Source organism: Mus caroli, unplaced genomic scaffold (assembly GCF_978045245.1).
Source record: "Mus caroli unplaced genomic scaffold, Mus_caroli_1 scaffold_18, whole genome shotgun sequence".
Classification (NCBI taxonomy): domain Eukaryota; kingdom Metazoa; phylum Chordata; class Mammalia; order Rodentia; family Muridae; genus Mus; species Mus caroli.
In genome coordinates this window covers 3,109,410-3,129,346 of record NW_028227273.1, presented here as the reverse complement: position 1 = coordinate 3,129,346, position 19,937 = coordinate 3,109,410, and the positions used below count along the sequence as shown (strand labels likewise).

General features: G+C 35.5%; 1 pseudogene; it reads left to right on the top strand.

The window, feature by feature from the left end:
* LOC110312325 (protein-L-isoaspartate O-methyltransferase domain-containing protein 1-like) overlaps positions 1–19,091 on the top strand; it is a 95,946-nt pseudogene extending 76,855 nt beyond the window's left edge.
* The last annotated feature ends 846 nt before the right edge of the window (positions 19,092–19,937 follow it).

Below are 19,937 nucleotides of genomic sequence, written 5' to 3'. Positions count from 1 at the left end.
TGAGGGATCAACCTCCTTGCAGCCTTTAAGTCCATGAAAAGCAATAGGGAAAGAGAAGAGAATTCAGAGTATATCATTGGAAAGGCAACTTTGCTAATTAAAATAGTCTTAGTACAGAAAGATCAGCCAGTGCTCTTAGCCTCTGAACCATCTCTTCAGCCCCCACCATAGCTTAAATGTTCTATCCCAAACCCACATTGATATTGTTATGCCACTGTCATAAGATGAAGAGGTGACAAAAAGCAAGAAGGTAATAAATTTAATAAGGCCACATGTGTGTGTGTGTGTGTGTGTGTGTGTGTGTGTGTGTGTGTGTGTGTGTGTTAATCTGGTTATTTAAAAGACTGGATCTCTCTCCTCCTCCCTGAGGATGTGATGCTCTCTGTTATTTCAACAGAGGATAAAGATCCACTGGAGAGATGTTATGGTCCTTGGTTCCCAAATATCTAGAATTACCAGAATACAACTTCGGTTCTTCATGAATTACCCAGCCTCATATTTATTCTGAGAGCTGAGAAGATGAAAATGAAGAGTGGGTGAAGCAAAAAGTCCATTTTATTTATTACTTATGAAAAATAAATGGTTGAGGATAGGAAGAAGTGAAAATTGATCTTGGACTTCCGGGCTGTAAAGCAAGTTGGAGGGTCATAAAATCTGCAGAAAATTCTCGGAAAAGGATTGTAGGGAGGATGATGACATGTCTGAGTTGCGTACATTGTCAAGTAGACAACTGGCTATGAAGGTCTAAGGCAGAAATAAGTGGTATTTCTATTCTTAGTTATTGTTCATAACTTGTTCATTCTTCTCTTAGTTATTTTTGAGAAGTTTTAACCAAAGTACCTGTCAGAAATAACATAAGGAAGAAACAATTCAATTGGCTCTTAGTGTCCATGCTTAGTCTCATGTGCTTAAGCAGAATATCATGGTTTAGAAACTAATGCCAGAAGTCAGCTATTCACTTTATGGAAGTCAGGAAGTATAAAGTAGCAGCTAGCAGAAAGGAACAATGTATCTTCAATTTCTATGCCTAGTTATAGCTACCGCTGCCAATAGACTCTACCCACCATGGAACATCAAGAGTCTATAGAAACTTGTTCATGTGGGACATATTTCAAACTTAATTTACAAAAGCTATTGTATTGTAGTGAAGGCTATTTGTATCCTATTGGTTGTAATTTTCATAAAACCTTTTTCTGGAGTTTCTCCATAAAATTTAAATTGTAGACTGCACAGACTACCCACACAAGTTCTCAATTTTTGTATGTGGTGGGTCAGACATAGACATATGCTAACAGATGAGTGTATTATGCTGAGTCCTATTTTAGAAATGTTATAATATGTTAAGATATTTAAATTATGACATCTCAATTGATAAATTTAATCTATGGTTGGCAAATTGTGGTTCTTCTCCCAGCACCCGCTCTGATTTATGACAAGTTTACATTCCCAGATTCATTGATGCCAACTGATGATAGATGAGAGAGGAATCCAGGTGTTTGAGGTTTTTACCCTCTCAGAAAGATTCCCTTGACTCTACATCTAAGGATCACTGTAGCCAGAAACTCAGTTTATAGATATGGAAGTTAGAAAAGATTACTTTTAGAACCCTGAACACACTGAGATCACTTTCAGACGGCTACATTCAAAACATGTTGGTTTTACCTATCAGATTTGAAAGTAATAAAATGTTCCTAGAATTGATTGAAATTTTATTGCAACTGAATGATCTGTATGGAAAGAATAAAAGCTAATGTAGAAGAAAAGTTTTAATGAACTGATTACCACTCTTTTTTTTTATAAAGAGGGTTTATGAAAAAGTTTCTAAAAATCCATTCACCTTCTAATCATAATTGATTCAAGCTGTACAGTAATATAGATTGCTGTGACCTTTTTTATTGGACATTTTCTTTATTTACATTTCAAATGTTCTCCCCTTTCCAGGTCCTCCCTTCAGAAACACCTTATCCCATCCTTCTTCCCCATACCTCTATGAGGGTGCTCCCACACCCACCCACCCAATCCCTTCCTCTAGCCTTGGCATTCTCCTATACTGGGACATCAAAAAACCCTCAGGTCCAAGGACCTCTCCTCCCACTGATGCCCAACAAGACCATACTCAGCCACATATATGGCCGGCACCAAGGGTCAGACCATGTGTATTTTTTGGTTGGGGGTCTAGTCTCTGGGAGCTCGGGGGGGAGGGGAGGGGGCGTCTGCCTTGTTGGCACTGTTGCTCCCTAAAGGGACTGCAACCCCTCTCAGATCCTTCAATCCCTTCTCCAATTCTTCCATCTGGAAACCCCAAGCCCAGTCCAATGGTTGCCTGTGAGCTTCTATATCTGTTTTTGTCAGTCTCTGGCAGAGCATCTCAGGAGACAGTCATATCAGGCTTCCACCAGCAAGCACTTACTGGCATTCACAATAACGTCTGGGTTTGGTTACTGTATATGGGATGATTCCCCAAGTGGTGCAGTCTCTGGATAGCCTGACCTTCAGCCTCTGCTCCACACGTTGTCTACATATTTCCTCTTGTAAGTATTCTGTTCATCCTTCTAAAAAGCAGAGAAACATCCATATTTTGGTCTTCCTTCTTCTTATGCTTCCTATAGTGTGTGAATTGAATCTTGGGCATTCCAAACTTTTGAGTTAATATCCAATTGTCAGTGAGTATATATAGTGTTTGTTCTTTTGTGACTGAGTTAACTCACTCAGAATGATATTTTCAAGTTCTATCCATTTCCCTGCTTATTTCAGGAAGTCATTTTTAATAGCTAAGTAGTATTCCATTGTGTAAAGGTAGCACATCTTGTGTATCCCTTCCTTGGTTGAGGGACATCTGGGTTCTTTCTAGCTTCTGACTATTATAAATATGGCTGCTATGAACATAGAGGAGCATGTGCCCTTACTATATGTTGGAATAACAACTGGGGATATATCCAGGAGTTATATAGCTGGGTCCTCAGGTATTAATATGTCCAATTTTCTGAGAACTGCCAAATTGATTACCAGAGTGGTTGTACAAGCTTGTAATCCCTCCAGTAATGGAGGAAGTTTCCTCTTTCTCCACATCCTTGGCAGCACCTGCTGTCACCTGACTTTTTGATTTTAGCCATTCTGACTGTTATGAGGTAGAATATCAGGGTTGTTTTGGTTTGCATTTCCCTGATGACTAAGGATGTTGAACATTTCTTTAGGTGCCTCTCAGACCTTCCAGTTTCCTCAGTTGAGAGTTTTTTGTTTACCTCTGTTCCCCAGTTTTTAATATGGTTACTTGGTTCTCTGGAAACTAATTTCTTGAGTTCTTTATGTGTATTGAATATTATTCCTTTATCAGCTGTAGGGTTGGTAAAGATCTTTTCTCAGTCTGATGGTTGCCAGTTTGTCCTATTGACAGTGTCCTTTGCCTTACAGAAGCTTTGTAGTTTTATGAGCTCCCATTTATTGATTCTTGATCTTAAAGCATAAGTCATTGATGTTCTGTTCAGGTAATTTTCCCCTGTGCCCATGTGTTTGAGACAATTCCACACTTTCTCTTCTATTAGATTTAGTGTATTTGGTTTTATGCGGAGGTCTTTGATCCACTTGGACTTAGCTTTGTACAGGGAGATAAGAATGGATCAATTTGCATTCTTCCAGTTGTTTACCACCAGTTAAGCCAGGACCATTTGTTGAAAATGCTGTCTTTTTTCCCACTGGATGGTTTTTAGCTCCTTTGTCAAAGATCAAGTGACCTTAGGTGTGTGGGTTCATTTCTGGAACTCCAGTTTTACTCCATTAATCTACCTGCCTGTCACTGTACCAATACAGTTTTTATCACGTTTGCACTGTTGAACAGCTTGAGGTCAGGGATATTGATTCCCGCAGTTGTTCTTTTGTTGTTGAGAATAGTTTTCCCTATCCTGGGTTTGTTTGTTTGTTTTTTGTTTTTTTATTTCAAATGAATTTGAGAATTGCTCTTTCTAACTCTTTAAATAATTGAGTTGGAATTTTGATGGAGATTTCACTGAATCTGTAGACTGCTTTTGCCAAGATGGCCATTTTTAGTATATGAATCCTGCCAATCCATGACCATGGGAAATCTTTCTACCTTCTGAGGTTTTCTTCGATTTCTGTCTTCAGAGACTTGAAGTTCTTGTCATACAGATTTTTCACTTGTTTGGTTAGAGTCACACCAAGGTACTTTATATTGTTTGTAACTATTGTGAAGGGTGTTGTTTTCCTAATTTCTTTCTCAGTCTGTTTTTCCTTTGAGTATAAGAAGGCTATGGATATGTTTGAGTTAATTTTATATCCGGCCAATTTACTGAAGTTGTTTATCAGCTGTAGGAGTTCTCTGGTGGAGTTTTTGGGGTCACTTAAGTATACTATCATATCATCTGTAAATAGTAATATTTTGACTTCTTTCTTTCCATTTTGTATCCATTTGACCTCCTTTTGTTGTCTAATATTGAAGTGCTCTAGCAAGAACTTCAAGTACTATACTTAATAGATAGGGATTGAAAGATAAGCGTCGTCATTCTGATTATTATGTGTCAGGAGGAATTACTTTTCTGGTCCAGTCTATTTGGAGTTCTGTAGGCTTCTTGTATGTTCATGGGCATCTCTTTCTTTAGGTTTGGGAAGTTTTCTTCTAGAATTTTGTTGAAGATAATTTCTGGCCCTTTAAGTTGAAAATCTTCATTCTCATCTACTCCTATTATCCGTAGGTTTGGTCTTTTCATTGTGTCCTGGATTTCCTGGATGTTATGCACTCACTGATAAGTGGATATTAGCCCAGAAACATAGAACCCCCCAAGATACAATTTGCAAAACACATGAAAATCAAAAAGAGAGAAGACCAATGGGGGATACTTCATTCCTCCTTAGAATAGGGAACAAAATACCCATGAAAGGAGTTACAGAGACAAAGTTTGGAGCTAAGGCAAAAGGATGGACTATCCAGAGACTACCCCACCTGAGGATCCATCCCATAATCAGTCACCAAACCCAGACTCTATTGCATATGCCAGAAAGATTTTGCTGAAGGGACCCTGTTATAGCTGTCTCGTATGAGGCTATGCCAATGCCTGGCAAATACAGTAGTGGATGCTCATAGTCAGTTATAAGATGGAACACAGGGCCCCCAATGGAGAAGCTAGAGAAAGCACCCAAGGAGCTTGAAGGGGTCTGCAACCCTATAGGTAGAACAACAATATGAAGGAACCAGTATCCCCAGAGCTGTGTCTCTAGCTGCATATATAGCAGAAGATGGCCTAGTTGGCCATCACTGGGAAGAGAGGCCCCTTGATATTGCAAACTTTATATGCCCTAGTACAGGGGAACGCCAGGGCCAAGAAGCAGGAATGGATGGGTAGGGGAGCAGGATGGCGGGAGGGTATAGGGAACTTTCGTGATAGCATTTGGAATGTATATAAAGAAAATATCTAATAAAAAAAAAGAAAAAAAAAGATAAGCCTTGTCTAGTCGCTGATTTAATTGGGATTGCTTTTATTTCCTCTCCATTTAGTTTGATGTTGGCAAATGGTTTGCTATATATTGCTTTTACTGTGTTTAGATATGGGGCTTAAATTGAATGGATGTTGGGTTTCATCAAATGCTTCTTCACCATCTAACAAAATGATAATGTATTTTATTTTTCTTTGAGTTTGTTTTTGTAGTAGATTATTTTGATCAATTTCCATCCTTTCATCCCTGGGATGAAGCCTACTTGATTGTGGTAAACCATCATTTTGATGTGTACTTGAATTCAGTTTGTGGGAATTTTATTGAGTATTTTTGCACCAATATTCATAAGGGAAATTGGTGTGAAGTTCTCTTTCTTTGTTGGGTCTTTGTGATGTTTTGGTATCAGTGTAACTGTGGCTTCTTAGAACGAAATAGGTAGTGTTCCTTCTGTTTCTACTTTGTGGTATAGTTTAGAGAGTATTGGTATTAGGTCTTAATTGAAGGTCTGATAGAAATCTGCACTAAACCCATCTGGTCCTGTTTGTTTGTTTGTTTGTTTGTTTGTTTGTTGTTTGGGATGTTTTACTGACTGCTTCTATTTCTTTAGGAGTTATGGGACTGTTTAGATTGTTTATCTGATCCTGATTTAACTTTGGTATTTTATATCTATATAGAAAATTGACCATTTCATCCAGATTTTCAAATTGTGTTGAGTATAAGCTTTTGTATTAAGATCTGATGATTTTTTGAATTTTCTCAGTTTCTGTTGTTATATCTCCCTTTTTAGTTCTGATTTTGTTGATTTGGATACAGTCACTGTGCTCTCTGGTCAGTCTGGCTAAGGGTTTATCTGTCTTGTTGATTTTCTCAAAGAACTAGCTCCTGGTTTGGTTGATTCTCTGTATACTTTTTGTTTGTTTGTTTATTTGTTTTACTTGGTTGATTTCAGCCCTGAGTTTGATTATTTCCTGCCCTCTACTCCTCTGGATTGTATTTGCTTCTTTTGGTTCCAGAGCTTTCAGGTGTGCTGTTAAGCTGCTAATACTATGTTTTCTCCAGTATCCTTTGGAGGCATCCAGAGTTATGAATTTTCCTTTTAGCAGTGCTTTCATTGTGTCCCATAAGTTTGGGTATGTTGTACCTTCATTTTCATTAAATTATAAAAAGGCTTTATTTTTTTATTTCTTCCTTGACCAATTTATCGTTGAGTAGAGTGTTGCTCAACTTCCATGTGTATGCGTGATTTTTGTTGTTTTTGTTGCTATTGAAGACCACCTTTAATCTATAGTGATCTGTTAGGAGGTATGGGATTATGTGAATCTTCTTGTATCTGTTGAGGTCTGTTTTGTGACTGATTATTTGGTCAATTTTGGAGAAGGTACCAGGAGGTGCTGAGAAGAAGGTATATTCTTTTGTTTTAGGATGAAATGTTCTATAGATTTATTTTGTTAAATTCATTTGGTTCATAACTTCTGTTAGTTTCACTGTGTCTTTGTTTAGTTTCTGTTTCCATGACCTGTTGATTGATAAGAGTTGGGTGTTGAAGTTTCCTATTATTCTTGTGTGAGGTGCAATGCATGTTTTGAGCTTTAGTAAAGTTTCTTTTATGAATGCCCTTGCATTTGGAGCAAAGATCTTCAGAATTGAGAGTTCATCTTGGTAGATTTTTTCCTTTGATGAGTATGTAGTGTTTTTCCTTATTATTTTTGATAATTTTGGTTGAAAGTCAATTTTATTCAATATTAGAATCGCTACTGATGCTTGTTTCTTGGGAGCATTTACTTGGCAATTTTTTCCCCACGTTTTACTATGAAGTAGTGTCTGTCTTAGTCACTGAGGTGTGTTTCCTCTTTGCAGCAAAATGCTAGGTACAGTTTACCTATGCAGTCTGTTAGTCTGTGTTTTTTTTTTTTTTTTTTTTTAAATTGGGGAATTGAGACCACTGATATTAGAGATATTAAGGAAAAGTGATTGTTCCTTCTTGTTATTTTTGTTTTTATAGATGGAATATGTTTGTGTGGCTACCTTCTCTTGGGTTTGTTGAAAGAAGATTACATTCCTGCTTAAGAGACCACAAATAACAGTCATACTGAAACTTTCTATCTTTCTACAAATTTGTAAGCATGTTTTTAGTGTTGATTCCCTTTACATCTGTATGTGGTTTTCTCATTTGAAACCATGTACTTGCTCTGAGAAGTTGTTGCTTCTCTGATCACTTTCAGTCACTAAGTATACTAACTAATAACAAATTTATTACCTTAGTTTATTTCTCATCTAGATATACCCTATTGCTATGAGGATATATTATCTGGAAAGAAATTGCATCTAATATATATCCATGAAAACCATTGATGAAAGAGGACTGTATTTTTGCCCTGTAAAGACAGACTATAGGTGAACTGTTAAAAATAAGTATGTGTTTGTCATAAGCTTAACAGACCAAAAATGGTGAGCTGCCTCTAGTGCACATCTGCTTTGTGTTATTCAGTCACTCAGGGAAACTTTTAAAAGCTACCAAGTGCATTTATTTGCACTTCTTCCTCATTGTGCTAATACCTACTGTTAATCTCATTGACTTCATTGTGCAAATGGGGCCAGTCAAGCTGTGGAGTCTCCTCAAGCTCACACAGCTGTTGAGCAGCAGGTGGTCTGTTAACATAAGATACACATTCAAAAAATGATCTAACATTCTCCACAGTATTGCTTCATCACAAACATATGATTCTTTCAAAAATACATAATATGGAAAGTCATGATGAAACCTTGTAATAGCAAAAAGTTAAGATATTCTCCTTACTCCTAAGAAATCATTTCTTAAGGCTAGAAAATAGCTACAGTGTAATTGTCTATAGTTTTGCAATGGCTTACAGGCCAAATTTCCATAGACAAGAGGCTGCAATTTCCCCCTGCTTCTGTGTTGTAGAGACTGACAGCTGTAAACTTTCAAGGAAAACCTGACTCACACAATACAAGATAATCTTCATGAAAATAAGTAGGATTAAATGTGGAAAGCACAACTGAAAAAGCTCACTCTGTGCAGTCTCAATTTAACATTTAATTTTCTTATTAGCTACAGAAATGTGGGTTTATTTTCCCACAGGTGTAAGCAATATGCTAATTAGTCCACATCACAGGGCTCTGCAAAATATTCCTAGCCAGAATCAACTGTGTCCATGCTAGTCTGAAATTACATTATAAATTAAGAACAGTGTGAGTCCTTTATGCATTTTAAAGATGTTAGATTTTGTTTTGGAGAGAACAATAAAGCTTTAGAAAGCCAACATGGCACCTGAAAACAAAACAAAAACAAATGGACAAAATAATCCTTATTATTCCATGACCAGGATTCATGTAGCCAGTGGGAGCTGTTGTGAATGTGAGTAAGATTGATTTGGATAATGACATTTATAGTAAATTAGAAAGATCTACAATTGATTTGCAGTAGTTGAACAGTGAATGGACAGTTAAATTACAGTCATTTGAAACACGGTCTTTTCAAGAAACAATTGACATCAAAACCATTTTTCAGGCTTGAATTATGTGCATCTAAGACTGTGTCTAGCTAGATTTTTTTATATGAAGAATTGATTCAAACCATAGCTGTTCTGAAGACAGTCCTTTTCTGCCTAATTTTCAGCATGATAGTAGATAGGACAAAAGAGACTTACCTGGAGTTTCATCTGAGTTTGAAGTGACTTTACAGTGGACCCCTCAGCTTTGAACATTTTATTATCTCTCTTTTCTTATCACTTTCACCATATTATTTCATCAACACTTGTTTTCTACAGGAAGCCGATATACCAAAATTATATAGGGGGGAGATTCCTGACTGTGGTAGATTGACCTGAAATCAATAGAAACCCCATTGGTCTGTCCTTTGATTATGAACACAGTTCTCTGCTTGGCTCTAAATGGATTCCTAAAGTCACCACTGTGTGTGAGTAAGTAAATGAAAAAATAAAACAACAACAACAACAAAACATTCTCCTTTAATGTTTTCCATTTTAATTTGCCTTTTTCTTATAAATAGCTCCCTTGTAGATAAGGATATGATGAGATTATACATCATCTGATGAGGGGCAGCCTGCTGGCTCTAGGAACACAGAAGTACTTGTTCAGCTAAAATGAACAAGGGGTAATCATTGCAAAATGGTTGCAACTTTACGGCTACAAATTACTTAAAAATCTCATTCAAGCACATAGACATCACAACATTTTTGTTTTTTGTTTTTCTGTCTTACTATATCTAAAACACGTGGTTCGCTTAAGCCACTCAGTTACAAGTAACCACTAAAACTGACAAATTACATTTCTTGAAAGCTTTACCTATGTTATGTTGTTTCTATTATTTCTAATTTCATTTAAATTACTTGTAAGGAGAAAATTGTCTCAGTAAAAATTCCTTGATTTTAATATTTATGAAGAAACAACAGCAATGTTTCTCAGACATTTTTTATAGATTATATAGTGGTCTACCAGCTTGCAGTAGTGGCACTAACAAATTAGGTGTTATTAGAAACAGAGAGATGCAGGCAGAAACACTTTAAAGTCAAGAAAGTCATCTGTGAAAACTATTTGAACTTTCAATAAGAAATGTATTACAGCTAGAAAGATGAGTGAGTTTAAGCACATATCACAGTAACGTGCTCACTTGTTTGGAAGAAGCACAAAAGCTTAGGTTATTGAGAATCTGGAGCAAGAACCTAGATGTACCCAAAGATCAGCATCATTCAACTAGGCTAGACTAGATCAGTAGTAATCTCCAGTTAACCTCATGTCCTTGCTTGCCATAATATTGTAATGATAAGCATGTATTAATGCACTTGGCCTTTTCAGTTCAAGGCTAGGGTATATACAAACAGGTATTGAATGTAAGCATTTGCCATCTTCCCAGTCTTCTTACAGAGACCTTGTTTGGTCTTCTTAACTATGGAGAGAATTAAATTATACCATATTTGTTATGGCAAGGTACTTAAAAACTAGCATGATCTTGTGTCTATGCTTAAATATGCAAATCAGATTGCAGGCAGTATCAATTAGAAGAAAAAGAGAATTCTCTATTTTTCTATGTCTTCAGTGAAATCATAGAAAAATATTAAATTCTAGTGCAAGAAGAAACAGTTGAAAGTGTAAGGGAATAGGAACAGCATTGAAATTAGCTTTTAGGAAACTGGTGGAGGCAGGTGGCAGAGGAGTTTTAGAGTTTTTGGCAGATATACAATCAAAGCTGATGACATCAATTGAGACAATGCCTTAAATTCATTTATCAGGGAAGAACACCAGAAAGAAACCAACTTCATCCATCTCGACCTAAGCTTATAAACTAGCATGAGTGGATGAATGATCTTTTCCATATAATGCCATTCTCTGAAATTTGTAATACTGAATTTCTTGAATATTTTCATGATCAATGCTTACTCACCATGTAATTCCAAAAGTCCCTCATCTCTCTCAGAGTTCTATGAACACCTTCCTACTCCATATAGCTCTCGAAAGACAAGAATCTGAGAAACCATTTTTGCTCATTTGTTTAATTAAACATTTAAAAAATATTTTCTTTGAAAAAATAACTATAAACTTTGCAGTCCTGTCTGATGCATTAAATTTCTAACTTTAACTTAAGCACACTATTGCTAAAATGGTATTCAAAGCATCAGTATGCTTTCTTTTAATGTTCTCCCATCCTTCCCTTACTCCACTGGACCATAAGACTGTACCTTGTGGGAGAAAGGCTTTGAAATATCTACATAATATAGGGCAGCCAAGGTTAACTGAGAGCAGTTCGCTGGCTTTTAAGGTATCATGTGAGAAGCTCTAAGAGTTTGGATACGTGTCAAAATGAAAATTTCTATCAAACACTGGAATTGAAATTATTATAGGGACACCTTGAAGATATTGCCTGAGATATGTCCTTGGTGCAAGTTTCCTGACTCACAGTAAGTTCTAATTAACTTTGCTGAAAATTCATTGAGTAATAATGGGCAACAAAAGGCCCAGATGATATTGCAGTTGATTCTTTAGTCAGGTCTCAGCACTTAAGACTGAGTACCATCCAAGCAATGAAAGAAATAAGATATCATTGTCCACCCACCCATAACTAAGAACCAGATCTGTATTCTTCTCATTCCCTGTTCCTCAGGGATTTGTGCGAAATTTCCTGATGTCACTTTAGAGGGGAATAAAGGAAAGAAGACTTAAAGGAATTAAATGGAGTTTCTCACAGATATGTTAAAAAGCTTCATCCTGATCAATGTCTAATCATACTATACAAGCCTCAAGTGTGTTAACAAAAAGACTGGAAACATTCCACTGAGTAAACATGTTTCAAATCTGCAAGGTTGTCAGGCTCGTGAATTTTTTATATAAGAAGATGAATTGGATGAAGACGTCCTCCTTTAGCCACTCTGTGACACTATGTTTCACCTTCAGCTCATTCTTCAATTAAATGGTGTCAAGCCTGCTTCCCTCCAGAATGCACCTTGGCTAGGAATCCCTCAATATAATTATCACTGTCTATTAGAACTATAATTTTCTAGCATACCCTTATGGCTTCTCTTTCTCATTACTGTTGACCTCAATCCTCTCTGACTCAAATATTTATAAATAAGTCCTACCACCTTCATAATGCTTTTTTAACAATTTCTTTCCCAAATTCACATTTTTTTGCAAGCATTTGAACATATCTCTGTCCAGTGGAATTAAAGAATGTCTTTTTATTTCATGGATATATAAAACTTGCAGCATTCAACCTTTATGAGTTCATCATTAAAAGGAGAAGAGCCAGAATGACACAAATGGATGCTTTTGAATGGGATTCACTAACTAATTAATGATGATATTTGTATTATATAAATGCCATGTAAATATCTTCCAATTCCTTGGAAATGTAATTGTTTGATACATAGTTAGATTAATCTTATTTTTCTCAAGTTCTTGCTTTGCCTTTTCTAAGAGTTTCCAGTATAATTAATTTATGAACATAAGGCTTGGAGTTTGATTATTTTAAAGTAGATAAGCAATATGTCCAATGAGCCCACAGCTGCTGAGGCTGTGAATCTGCATCTGGACAAATCTCATCCAATTGAATTTGCTCCAACATCAGGTTCACTTGATGTCTCAGTGCTGTAGCTGTCCTCACACAATTAAAGTCAATCAAACAATATAAATATTCAACTTTATAAAATACCTCTGCTATTTTCATGTCACAGTAGGAATAGTTCATAAATTACATATCATCCTGAAGTAGGAATAAGTATTTACATCTATAAGATGAAAGTAAAATTATAAAAATGATCACTTCACTTGCCTGTGTGGTAACCTTTTAATTCTTTTAAAGAATATTTAATATTGTTAGCTTACTTTGGCATGAACTACACTAATTTTTTATAGTCAATGAAACATACTGGGTTAAATATTTTGCTTTCTATTTTTGTCATGTATAACCTGAGATACTTTTCTGTTTGTATTAAACAAATTAATATAGACTGCATTGCAGTCATACACAAGTGCATGCATACACATGTTGTACTTATATCCTTTTAATACACTAGTGGTTGAAATGAATAAATTTGGGAACTCCCTTACATACATATCAGAATCCTCTCATTTTCACTAAATGTAATCATTCCAATGTGCTATGAGTATTAGTAAACAAACAAAACAGTTTTTTAGACAAAAACTGGATAATCTCATTCAGTTTTCCAGCAAAAACAGAAAGCCCAGCAGAAAATTAGAACCATCTTTATACATTTGAATGACTGTATTGTTTAGAAGTATTCAAATTACCTAATAGTTTCTCGGACAAATAAGTACCTGAAAAAAAATAAAGAAAAGTAACAAGTATTTTTGGAAATAATTAATGCTGTTTTATAGTATAATAATATGAATATGAGGAGACTGGGGATGTAGCTCAGTGGTAATTCATTTGCCCTTCATTTACAAAACCCTGGATTAAACCACCAGTTCCTAGTGCATGCACACACATATAGATACAAAATGTAGGTAAGAGAGGGAGATAGGAAGAGAGATACAGATAAAAAATGTAGGTGAGAGAGGGAGATAGGAAGAGAGAGAGAGAGAGAGAGAGAGAGAGAGAGAGAGAGAGAGAGAGAGAGAGAGAGAACAAGGGAATATCAATATTCTTATCATTCATAGGAGGTGAGTTAGAACTTTGTGAAATGTTGATTAAACACAAAGATCCTAAAGGACAGCTGACCGACATGAATCCTCACAGCTCATTTGAACACAGTGCTTAGTTTTTAAATGTGGTCTGTTTGGGAAAAGCTTAGCTTTTCATGTACCTGAGATATCAATATTTCAATGCAAACAATTTTTTCAGGCCAATCATCCGATCTGATATAGAATAAACTAATTTTACAAATTCTCTTGCAACTTAATAATAGTAATATTAATAACAATAATAATAACAATACATTTAAGCATACCCATGATTTGAACAAAAATAATATGGTTGCACTGACTATCCTGTCAAAGATTTAAATATTAGTATTTCGAAGATCTAGGAGATAGCTATAAATTAATTTTATCTTCAAGCATTTATATTAACAAATAAATTGATACTCTTAATGAATTTAATGGATTAGAAGACTACAAAGGTAATATGACATATTATTGCTAACTAAAGGAAATAATAGAATACTGAAAGTTAATTTCCTCAAGGACTTTAATGTATGTACAGTCTGAAAAATATTTAGGAAAAGCAAAACTATTTTCTAGTATACGACCTTTAAAAAGTAAAATTTTAATACATGTTCCATTACATCTTGTGTGTGCAAATGGACTTTGAGTGGCTGTCTTAAAAAGCATTTTCTTGGTCAATCCATTTTTATTAAGATTTATTTAATTCTTACGCCAAACATATAACTTAGCCATATACACCTCTACTGAAACATCTTTAATTTGTCATACCATATTTTAAACATTAATAACTTGGAATAAAATTCAATTTTGATTTATGAAGCATTGTTGATTGAAGAATCAATTGATAAAAACTTAAACAAAAAAAAGATCTATGGAATCATTTGATGATATTAAAGTTAGAAATAACTAGAGTTTATTGTATGAAAAAATTTACTCAATAAAACAGAGGAAACAGGACTGGAGAGATGGCTTGGCAGTCAAGAGTACTGATTGCTCTTGGAAAGGCTCCGAGTTCAATTCCCAGCAACTACATGGTGGCTCACAACCATCTGTAATGGGATCTGATGCCCTCTTCTGGTGTATCTATAGACAGCTACAGCCTGGAGATGAGCTACAGTATACCATTATACATAAAATAAAGAAATAAATCAAAAAACGAGGGAAGTAAAAATATTTAAAAATATATAAAACCTTAAGTTTGAAAAGCTAGAAATACTAAACAAAATGTTTATTCTATGAATAAAGGGATTTTTTTAAATAAAAGAAATATTCTAGGCCATAGAATTAAATTGTAGATTATATAAAATAGCTATGAGACACTCTGGTTTCTCTTCTCCATGCTAAGGGTAGAAGCAAGGACCATGAACATGTTCAGCAATTAATGTATTCTTGGTACCGTCTCAGGGTCCCTGTTTCTCTATGTAAAAGTACTCATTTTTCTGGTCAACAAAATTCAATGTAAGTGTCTATTGAAGGGATACTTGAAAACTCTGACATTAAATTGTAATTAACATACAATTATTCTAATTAATATAATAAGATCAAGTGTCTGAGATTGTTCAGTCTTTGCCAGTAAGGCTCTAAGCTCCACACTATTACATTTTTGTGCATGTTTATTGTTTTATGGAGTTCCTCATAGTAATAATTATCTGCAATGGTTTATTTTAATATTTTATGGTTATTCTAAAAGGAAGTAATTACAGTTGTTTTGTATGTATTCCTGGTTTTCTCTATACAACCAGTAAATATTTGTGTACACTGCATGGTACAAAAAGTAGAACTACTGTATTAAAACATCATGGTTTAAAATAATGGAGTTTACAAATAAATAAGGTAAAAAACTGCGGGTTTCATTTTTTTTTCCCTTCATCTCTTGGGTTTGCAGGTACTGTTGTAAACCAGGTAGGGAAGAATAGGGTGGAGCTGGGTTCCGGATTCCTGACCTGCAGAGAATGTCGGGGGAGTTAGGCATCTTCTCAGAAGATTTCATTGTTACAGCTCTTCAGTATAACAGCTTTTTAGATACCATTCAATGAAACAGCTCTCTTAGGCAATATTCAATGAAACAACTTGTGCTTATACACTTTATTTGGAATCAATCAAGATATGATATAAACATATATGACCCTTAGAGAGTAGGAAGTTGTTCTTCTTAGGGTGAAGTTTCATTGGCCAAGGCTTAAGGTTCTAAGGATACCTTATTTTCACTGGGAGGCATTGCAGGAAGTTAACCTATAATTTTGCCGAGGACTATGTGACATTCCTTTGGTAAAAGACTGTAGTCGGGTTCCCCTGATCAGGCAGAGAAGAACCCCCACTAAGAAAAGGGACTCCTCCGTTTTACACTGAGTTCAGGAAAGCTGTATAGACATGATGGACTACAACCTTAGTAAGAAGGTGCAACAACAACAACAACAAAACAATAAACAAACAAACAAACAAACCTCTGTCAATCAAAAATAGAAAGAGGCTACAAATAGATCACAGATAAAATAAAAGAGCATTGGTAGCATAGAGCATAAAGAAATATCACTGTGTACTTATCATGTTATACTTCATCATACCCAATAATGCTCCAATTTTACTTAGGGATCATATGAAATCATAATGGAATTACTTTGAAAAGAAATATGTGAGGCATAAAACCTACCATGTTAGAAATATTCTACTTATACATGGGCAGGGTTCTCAATAAAAAAATAATAATTCACTGCACAGGAAAATAACACACAAAACTGAGGAATTCACTATTAATGCATCTGTGACTTTGATTAATGATATTGGTAGTGTAGTTATAAACAAAAGTGTATGTAACTGGGCACACCAAAGCTGCAATTCACATTCCATAACATTTTCCAGTTTTTTTTAGACTTATATACAGATTTATAGTTTCAAAGACAAATAAGACAGTTATGGGTCATACTGAATATGAGTTATTTAAAAGTACAAAAACACAGAGGTCATGATAACTGTATTCAAATGTTGATGTGATAAATGTATGCAAAAATTATTGGCCATTTATGAACATGATTAAAAGTTCTGTGGTTCTCTGGCCTGAAGCTCAGGAGTACCTATCCAATACAAATAAGATGCCTTGTACTTTGTGTGTATGTGTTGGGGGATGTTGTTTTTACCTTATAAAGAAAAATAACATGAGGTTTGATGAATGGGGAGGGTAGAGTATCTGAGAAGGGTTAGAGAAAGGTAAAAAAAAATATGATCTCAATATGGTACATGTAATTTCAAGAATACATTAAAAATAACAAATTCTATTGTTAACATGACCGAGTGGTAAACTTTCTTTCAACATAAGTGAGATTCCTAATCAGAATGTCTATATTTTAATTCTGTAAAGACAAAATAGGCATTTTGAAATGAGGATAAGAGGAGCAGGTGTTGTTAGTCTACAGTTTTAGACTTTATTGGGTTAAAATAAAATGGTAAAGAGATGAAGTGAAATAAGCATGCGGAAATAAAATCTCCAAAGTGGTCATTTGGAAGATGCCATGAAAAGTTGATTTGGTTCTCAATTTCATATTTTTTCTTTTACAAATTCAACAAATTTTAAAGTCTACTACACAAAGAAATGAAACAAATTGTATTTAAATTTAACAGAATATTTACACTTTCAGAATTTATTTTAACTGGTATTTTGTGTAACCTAAAATTAATTTTACAATGAATCATTTAGTAATACTAGCATTGTATAATTAAATGCAAAAGTTTAAACTGTTAAAATATTATTTATGTTTCATGAAAAATAAAGATATTTATAATATACTCTCATTCATCATTTAAGGTTTGTCTGAATTTGTAACAATTCAACGAAAGTATGAATTATGATTAAAAGAAAAAAAACAGACAAAATAAATGGAGGAGAGAATTCTTTAAAATACTTAAAAGGAATCAAGTTTTGTATGTGGAGTTAACGAATAAGAAGAGTGGCTTGGTTGCATGTCAGGCTCTGCCCTCTCGCGTCAGTGCTGGTGGACTCTGCAACAGGCTAGTTGGCAGTCTCTGCTCCATCCAGCTTCTGCCCCTAATTTGGCCTGTAGGGCTCCTACTTCCTGACAAGGGAGCTAGGACAGACAGGGCTTCTGAGAAGGAGCAGAAGCTGCCTCTGTATGAGAATCTTCTGCGTCTTCGGTTTAATTTATTTTTGGAAATCAAATTCAATATTAAAAAGAACAATTACACATTATTGGAAGCCATTTCTACTAATTCATTACAGTTTAATTTATGATTTTATTTGAATACTGTCAAGGGAGGAGCTGTGAGTGCTAGGCAAGATAACTTGATTGATAACCTTAAAGAAGCTCAGAACATCAGATCTGAAAGAGTAGAGCAAGCCTTCAGAGCCATTGACCGAGGAGATTACAATCTGGAAGGATACAGAGACAATGCTTACAAAGACAGCCTGGAAGCACTGAAACACACACTTGTTAGCACCTTGCATTTATTCTGAAATTATGAAAGTTTTTAAATTTCAACCAAGATTAGCTTTTCTTAACCTGGAAAATGGAACCGGATATTTTAGTACAATGGTCCTTTGGGAATAAATCGTGGGATTGAACTTTATTCAGATGTGGTGGAGTATGCCAAAGAAAAACTGGAGAGCTTCATCAAAAATAGTGATAGCTTTCCTAATCAGCTCCTAGACCTAGACTATCTGTGTAAGAGGGAAGTTACAGGGCAAGGCTAGGTCAACCTGATCTCCTAGCTGCTTTTCAAAAGAAGTACATGGGCAAGGTCCCTGTTGTGAATGAAATTGTCCATCTGAAGATGAAAATAATCCAACATGCACCTAAAAAGAAAGCTACTGCCAAGATTTGAATTCTGTGAAACTGCATTTGTGGTGGGTAATTGCCTTCAGATAGCTTCTGACAGTCATCAGTATGGTCGAATTTACTGTGGAGTTGGAGTCCAGAAAGATCACGAAAACTACATGAAGATCTTTACTCAAAGTTGGGGACATATTGATCATGCCTATGGAGGTTCAGTTGATTGTGTGGACTGGACAAAACACTTGGGAAAGTAAAATTATCCTCGTGGTTTCCTTTGAACTACTAGTACGACCCTAGTAAGAATGATAACTGCACATCATTATCATGGGGCTCCCCCCCACCCCCAGTGTTCTATCAGAAATCTCCAAGACTTGGCTCATATTTACATTTAACATACACTTAGAAACTTTATAAATGATGAGATGCAGGCTAAGGGGATTTCACAAAAGGCTCCAACCAAGAGGAAAAGAAATATAATTAAACATAATTAATAGTTATGTTTTTGTGGGTATCCAGCTAGTCCCTCAGTCTCTAGACAGCAAAGAGGATGAAAAAATAGAAGACAGCAAAGAAGAAAAGAAAGATCACAGTAAAGCCATAAAGCGTGAGTAGCCACCTCAGAAACTATTGAAGGAAAAGATAAGTAAGCTGCCACTCCCGGAGTCTTTAAAGGCTACCTTGATATATTTTAGAGACAAATAACTTAAACAAAGAATGCTTACTGATAAACTTCATTACTCTTGTACATGAAGTGTTGATTAGGAATTAGATGATTACTTCATTAGAATAAATTATTGCAGAAAAAAGTGTAAGTTATTTCTCTTTTTTTTAATTTTTAATATTTTTTATTACATATTTTCCTCAATTACATTTCCAATGCTATCCCAAAAGTCCCCCATAGCGCCCCTCACTTCCCTACCCACCCATTCCCATTCTTTTGGCCCTGGCATTCCCCTATATTGGGGCATATAAAGTTTGCAAGTCCAATGGGCCTCTCTTTCCAGTGATGGCCGACTAGGCCATCTTTCGATACATATGCAGCTAGAGACAAGAGCTCCGGGATACTGGTTAGTTCATCATGTTGTTCCAACTATAGGGTTGCAGATCCCTTTAGCTCCTTGGGTACTTTCTCTAGCTTCTCCATTGGGAGCCCTGTGATACATCCAATAGCTGACTGTGAGCATCCACTCCTGTGTTTGCTAGGCCCCGGCATAGTCTCACAAGAGACAGCTATATTTGATATATATAAAGAACTCAAGAAGGTGGACTCCAGAAAGTCAAATAAACCCATTAAAAAATGGGGCTCAGAACTGAACAAAGAATTCTCACCTGAGGAATACCGAATGGCAGAGAAGCACCTGAAAAAATGTTCAACATCCTTAATCATCAGGGAAATGCAAATCAAAACAACCCTGAGATTCCACCTCACACCAGTCAGAATGGCTAAGATCAAAAATTCAGGTGACAGCAGATGCTGGGAGGATGTGGAGAAAGAGGAACACTCCTCCATTGTTGGTGGGATTGCAAGCTTGTACAACCACTCTGGAA